Raw genomic sequence first — 7,174 nt, 5'->3', positions numbered from 1 at the left:
TTAGACCTCTACGCAAGACCTCCCTTAATGCAAGACCACTTTATTCTAATAACCTGGCACTCTTTGATATTCACCTTCCTGACACAATGATTGAAGACAAAATGGGTGCATAAACCAATGTGGTGAAGAGAGCAGCTGGTGCCCGGCTATCAAAAGATAGAACATCTGGAGTCTTAAATTAAAGCCTTAAAGTTAAACAAACAGCCCTTTCATTATAAATTAGTTTATTTACATACACACATGCCTATAACTATGCTTCCAAACATAGCTTTTGCCTCCTATTTCTTCCCTCTATTTCCTTTTACTTTCCTCCTATCCCACTATCATGCTCACCCTCTGTGTTAGACAAGGTTCTCTAGAGAAACAAAACCAGATCGCTAATCATTTTATATATATTTATATAGATAGATAACATAAGAAATAAACAGTTAATTAAATTATAAAGCAGTATAAATGGCTCAGTGAAATTCACTCCCATGAGATGCTTGTGAGACACTGGAAATCCTTCAAGGCTTGAGGGCCGCAGTCTTCAAGTCCTCTGTAGAGCACTTCAGGCTATCCGGGCACAGGCAGCAAACAACAAGGCAGGTCACCTACAGTCAGCCAGATGACAAGGTCCAACAGTCCCCAGCTCAAGAGATGTAAATTCCAATGGTGTGGCAAAACAGGTCTTGAAGGAACCTCTAATTACAGCAACACAGACCACGGGTTACGTGTCCCATGGGTAGTGTAGCAAGAGACAAGAAAGGCAAGGCTCGCTGAGCCACTTATCTCTCCACCCTTCAATTAATCCCACATGTGCTTATCGGCCAGGTTGGCACAGTAAACTAAATACCTCACCCTGCATTCGGCTCTCAGTAATTCCTCTCAGATACATTGCTTTTGATTAAACCCCAGGAGGCATTGTACACTCTCCTCATCATCAGTTTTAGATCTCTTGTTGTTCCCTTATTCCTGAGTTTGTTGGCTCCAACTCCCCCTCCTTGCCCCCTCTTCCTCCCATGTCCCCCCCGGATTGTTCATCCTGCCTATCTTATATAGCTAGACACAGGGGAAAACGAAAAAAAAAAAAAGAAAAAAGGGGTAAAAAGCAGTAAATAGTTCTAGGTCATCGTGACCATCTGAAGACTGACCTCTCTGCCTTGAATTTAACTAGCCCAGAGATTCTCTTGAAAGCCACCATTTAAATTGGATCTTACTTTGAAGGCTATGAGACTAAAACAGGCGTATCACTTATTTTCAGCCATACACTGATCACAAGAGATATGTTTAAGCATGTTTTGTTTACATTTGCTGCAAATATATTTGCCAATATAATAGCAGATACATGGGGCAAAGCGATGAAGTTAGCCATAACAAACACCCAGAGGAACTGAGCTGCTGGACCTGACCATAGTCTCAAAGACACAAAGGTCAACTTGCACAACCTAGTTCACGCACACACGGCTATATATCCTACTTTGGTAAGTAGCAACTGAAGTCTTAAAAGTTTGTGAAGGACCATCTAAGGTGCAACCTTTGCTGTCTCTCTGCCCCAGTAAAAAACATGAAGAAAATCAAAGATGCATGGAAACAATTAGTCCAAAGAATGAATGAATGAATGGATCACATAAGCCCCAGCCTCTACAGCCTTCTGACTAGAAGAATTAGATGGTGCCTGATTATTCCTATCAACCATACTGAAAGTGATCATATTAGAAGGTTTTGGTTAGAGTGGGAGAAAAATGTGGAACGAAACTCAAAATCATCAAAAAGACTGATAGAGACTGGTGGAATGGCTGAGACCATGGCCTGAAGCACCAACAGTTATCTTTCAGGCCTGGAATTGAACTCACACCCATGGCTCAGTTTTTACCAGTCAGTAGACAAGCCTCTAAGGTGAACAATAAGACTAGAGAAATGTGTATGCCTTAGAGCAATCAAACCTGTACAATCAAAAGACAGTATGTGCCCAAGGATGAAATTCAGAAAGAAGTGGTCGGGGTGGGTGAGGAACTGATACCAAGGGCTCACGAAGAAAGAAAATGCTTTGAAAACGGTGATGGCCAACATATGTACAAATGTGTTTGACACAATGGATAGATGGATGGATTGTGATACGAGCTGTAAGAGCCCCCGATAAAATTATTTATTTATTTTTTAATTTCAGACAGCAAGGAGGGTTAAGAAATAAGGAGAATGGGAATGGAATCCATAGGGAAGAAATAGGATAAGTAATATGACATGATAGGAATTGCAGTCAATGACATGAAGCAATATGTTCCTGAATTCTGAATAGAAAAGTGATTTGCTCAGTAAATTTTTACCTTAATTACAATAAAGAAATAAAAACAACAAGAAGAGAATAGGCCCAGGACAGCCTGCTAGAAAATGAGAGTCACATGGAGCGGTTGCCCAGAAATCTCAGTTGAGGCCACCTTAGATTTCCCAATGGCGTGCAGCCTCCTGGACATGTAAATTAGCCCGGAGAACATCTACCGAATGGCCTAGCCAACCATTCGAGCATGTGAGTAATGAACTAGTGATGCACTAGGATTGATGGACCACTTCTGGACAAAACCGTACAGAATCCTTAATAATGTTTATTTTCTATTTTAATCATAGTATGTGATAAATATAGTTATAAATTGCTTAAATATAATATTTGTTAGATTATATGAATACTTACAATAAAAGTGATTTTTGAAATCTTTCAACATTGAATGATATTATTAGTAACTGAGCAGAAGCATTTTATAGAATTTCCTCCTTTTCCTTGAATTACTACTTCATTTTCAAAATAAGTTATTGATCTAGGCTCACATATATTACTTATGACCATATTAAAATGAAAGCACCAGAATATTTGACAAAATCAGTAACTTTAAAAACTCAGGCAGCAGGTTGTAGGGAGGAGACCAGCCAGTCAGGTTGCAGTGTAGCAATAATGAAACATACAACTTTCCTAAATGCTTCCTTTCACCCAACCCTTTACCCCCAGCCCCGCCCAGCCCTCCCTGCCACTATCATGATCCCAATTCTACCTCACAAATATGGCTAAACCAGAGGATGTACACTGGTACAGATAGGAACTGGAAACTCAGGGAATCGAGGACAGATGGACCCTTCAGGACCAGTGGTGAGAGTTAACGATACCTACCGGGATGGTGGAAGGAGGGTAGGGTGGAAAGAGGGAACCGATTACAAGGATCTACATATAACCTCTTCCCTGGAGGACTGACAACAGAAAAGTGGGTGAAGGGAGACGTCGGACCGTGTAAGATATGACAAAATAATAATTTATAAATTATCAAGGGTTCATGAGGGAGGGGGGAGCAGGGAGAGAGGGGGAAAATGAGCTGATACCAAGGGCTCAAATAGAAAGTAAATGTTTTGAGAATGATGATGGCAACAAATGTACAAATGTGCTTGACACAATGGATGGATGTATGGATTGTGATAAGAGTTGTACGAGCCCCTAATAAAATGATTAAAAAAGAAAAAGATATGCAAAAAGCCCTCAGGCAGCAATGAAACAATAGGATGTACGTATAGTGTGTCTGTGCAGAAAAAAAACACGTGATTTGAAGCATCATTGTAATTGCATAATAATGACAACTCTGACTGGAGCAAATTAGAAGATTCAAAAGGTCAATCAGTGTCGACTTTTACCCATGTAGATAGCTATATTGGTGCATGTAAGCAGGGCTTACAAAAAGTTTTTACTATTAAAACTAACTAAAGGGATATTTTTATAAAGAGTAATAAATTTCAGCTTAAACACTGCCCCCAAATTGTATCGACTGTCATTTTGGTGTCGCCGCCTGTGACAGTGCAATCCAGACCCCTTGCACGCTCCACTGATGCCACGGTAGTAAGCACTTGCTCTTAACTAGCTCTACAGCCTTATAACCGCTTGTTAGGAAATACTACTGGGACCGTACTTCTCAGAAGTCCACTCACAAGCTTTTAAGCCTCCAGTGGCTACTTGTCAAAGTAGGATTTACAGTATTATCCTTGTGAACTGTTATGTCAATTGATCCTAATGTTCCCCTTAGTTCTTCAGGCAGTCCATGGTATATTTAATATTCTTTACCAACATCATAATTCAAATGTACCAGAACTTTTTGGTCTTCCTTGTTCACTGTCCAGCTTTCACATGCATATGAGAGGATTGAAAGTTCCATGGATGGGAACCCATCACAATGATTGACATATAAACACACACGCGCGCATACACACAGGGGGAAGGACAACAGAAAAGTGGGTGAAGAGACGCAGTGGTTGGTGTAAGACATGAAAAAATAATAATTTATAAGTTATCAAAGGATCATGAGGAAGGGAGGGGGCAGGGAATGAGGTAATACCAAGGGCTCAAGTGGAAAGAAAATGTTTTGAAAATGATGGCAACAAATGTGCTTGACACAATGGATGGATGGATGGCTTGTGATAAGAGCTGCAAGAGCCCCCAATAAAATTATTCTAAAAAGAAGAAAATCGCATGGATAGCTCAAGTCAAGAGCACCTTATTCCTCAAAGTGCTAAATTAGCCTTTAAATACTTTAAAGATGTCTTTTGCAGCAGATGTACTGAGACATTTCATGGCAATACATCACTGGATTTCTTGGTTGCTGCTTCTATGGGCACCAGCTGTGGATCCAAGTAAAATGAAGTCCTTAACAACTTTGATCTTTTCCCTGTGTATCATAGTGCTGCTTATTGGTCCACTGTGTGGGGCTTTTGCTCTCTTTGGGGTTTTTTATGTTTATCAGTAGCCTCTTAGCTGTCAATAGGCAAGGTTGTGTCATCTGCATATCACAGGTTATGAATGAATCTTTCTTTAAGTCTTGTTGTTGTTTTTGTTGTTGCAGTTTTAGAGCGTTCATTAGGTAATCAGCTGCTAGTTTTCATCCACATTGACTGTCCGTAGGTTTTTGAAGGTGGTGACAGGCATGTTGGTAACCGACATATAGAGCTCGTTAGGTGAATCTTCACCTTCATTGCGTTTCCTGGATACACAGATGCGGTAGGGGACAGTCCTGATTCCTTTGGCCCAGACAGCTTTGTTGAGCCTGGTGTCAACTTGTACCTCTGGTATTCCCATCTCCTTCATGACAAACTTCCGAATCTCCTTGAGCGCCCCAGGAGCACGCTCCTTGAAGGCCACGCCATGGATGCGCGTGTGAATGTTGATGTGTCCTCTCTGGTCATGACTTCATACACAGCCAAATGGTCCTTTTTCTCACAGCCCTTCTTTGCACGAGCCATAGTGCCAGGACCAAGCTGGCAAGGGTCTTTCTTTACTCTGATGCTATGCTCTTCCTCATATTGTTCAGTTTCTGGGATTATTTGCTCAGCATGCAGATAGAATAGCTTTGGTGAAAAAATACAACTCTGATGTACCATTTCTGATTTTAAACCATTCCATATCACCTTGTTTTATTTCAATGCATGTCTCTTAGTGTTTGCACAAGTATCAGAGGAAACCAGCCTCTAACAACCGAAGGGTCGATGGGCGCAATTGCATGGCAATAATATATAAAGGTTATAGTAAAGTCATAGAAGAGAGAAAAGATAGGAGAGAGAGTAAAATAAAGGAGTCAGACACATTTCATGGTAGCATGCTCACCTCAGCCCCTCTTGGTGGTCCACGTGGAGGTGGGAGAAGAGAGAGGGGGACGAGAGGGAGTCTTTATATCTTGGTGTATATACTTTTTTATTAAACACTTTTATTGGGGACTCCTACCCCTCTTATCACAATCCATACATTCATCCAGTGTGTCAAGCACATTTGCACATATGCTACCATCATCATTCTCAAAGCATTCTCTTCCCACCTGAGCCCCTGATATCAGCTCCACATTTCTTCTCCCTCCCTCCCTTACCCTCCCTCCTTCAAGAACACTTGATAAGTTATAGATTATTATTTTTGTATCTTACATTGTCTTCTGTCGCCCCTCACCCACTTTTCTGTTGTTCGTCACCCTGTGAGGGGGTTATAGGTCGATCCTTTTGATCAATTCCTCCTTTCTACTCCCACCCTCTCCTAATCCTCCTGGTCTCTCTATTCTCACTGTTGGCCCTGAGGGGTTTATCTATCCTGGATTCCCTGAGTTGCGGGTTCGTATCTGTAGCAGTGTGCATGTTCTGGTCTAATCTGATTTGTGAGGTAGAATTGAGGTCATGATAATGGGGGAAAGGAAGCACCACAGAACTAGAGGAAAGTCGTGTGTTTTATTGGTGCTATACTGCACCCTGACTGGCTCATCTCTTCCCTGTGACCCTCTGTAGGGAAACGTCCAATTGTCTAATAATGAGCATTGGGTCTCCACTCCATGCCCCCTGCCCACCATTCACATTGGGTATGATTTTGTTCTGGGTCTTAGATGCCTGTTACCTGATCCCATGGACACCTCATGATCACACATGCTAGTGTGCTTCTTCCATGTAGGCTTTGTTGCTTCTCAGCTAGATGGCCACTTGTTTATCTTCAAGCTTTTAAGACCCTAGATGCTATATCTTTCGATAGATGGGCACCATCAGCTATATCTTCAGAAATTTATAGGTAGCCACAAGACATGCATTTTCAGTAGTTACATATGTCACAAGGTGGATGATAACTACAGAAAGGTCCCTGAGCTCACAGGTGAGGAAACCTAACACCTGCATTGGGAGAAGGTATGAAGGGAGCTGGGAGGAGATAACAAGAATGTCTGCTTCTACGGGGAGAATAGAATCAACCATGTGCTCACTTTAAGGCAGCACAGCTGTTAGGGGCGAATCTGTGGGAATGATATTTAAAACAGGATTATGTACTGGATCTTTATCTCTGACTTACCAAAGTGGTGGCTTTCCTACTGTGGAATACTAGTTTTCCAGATTCCCTCTAAGTTAAGGAATACAGTCTAGTCATATTTCCCTCAGTGTTAATTTCCCACACACAAGTTCTTCATAAGCACCGTAAAGTGTTCTGGAATTCCCATTCTTCTCAATGTTATCCATAGTGTGTTATGATTCATACTGTTAATTGCCATTGTATAGACAATGAAAACACAAGGAAACATATTTCTGGCCAAGATCCACTTGACATAAACACTGACATTCCCATTTCATGTCCTCTTCTCAATCGTCTGAGTCTCTCGCAGTTCCTTATCAACATACTGCTGCAAGCATTTTAAACTATCTTTAGTATAAT

The 7,174-nt window shown here is 41.3% G+C and overlaps 1 pseudogene; it reads right to left on the bottom strand.

The window, feature by feature from the left end:
- Positions 1 to 4,879: 4,879 nt before the first annotated feature.
- Positions 4,880 to 5,247, bottom strand: LOC142429497 (large ribosomal subunit protein eL31-like; annotated as a pseudogene).
- Positions 5,248 to 7,174: the final 1,927 nt, after the last annotated feature.

Source organism: Tenrec ecaudatus, chromosome 16 (genome assembly GCF_050624435.1).
Source record: "Tenrec ecaudatus isolate mTenEca1 chromosome 16, mTenEca1.hap1, whole genome shotgun sequence".
Taxonomy (NCBI): Eukaryota; Metazoa; Chordata; class Mammalia; order Afrosoricida; family Tenrecidae; genus Tenrec; species Tenrec ecaudatus.
The sequence above is the reverse complement of the archived record's forward strand: the minus strand, read 5'-3'. Positions and strand labels throughout refer to the sequence as shown.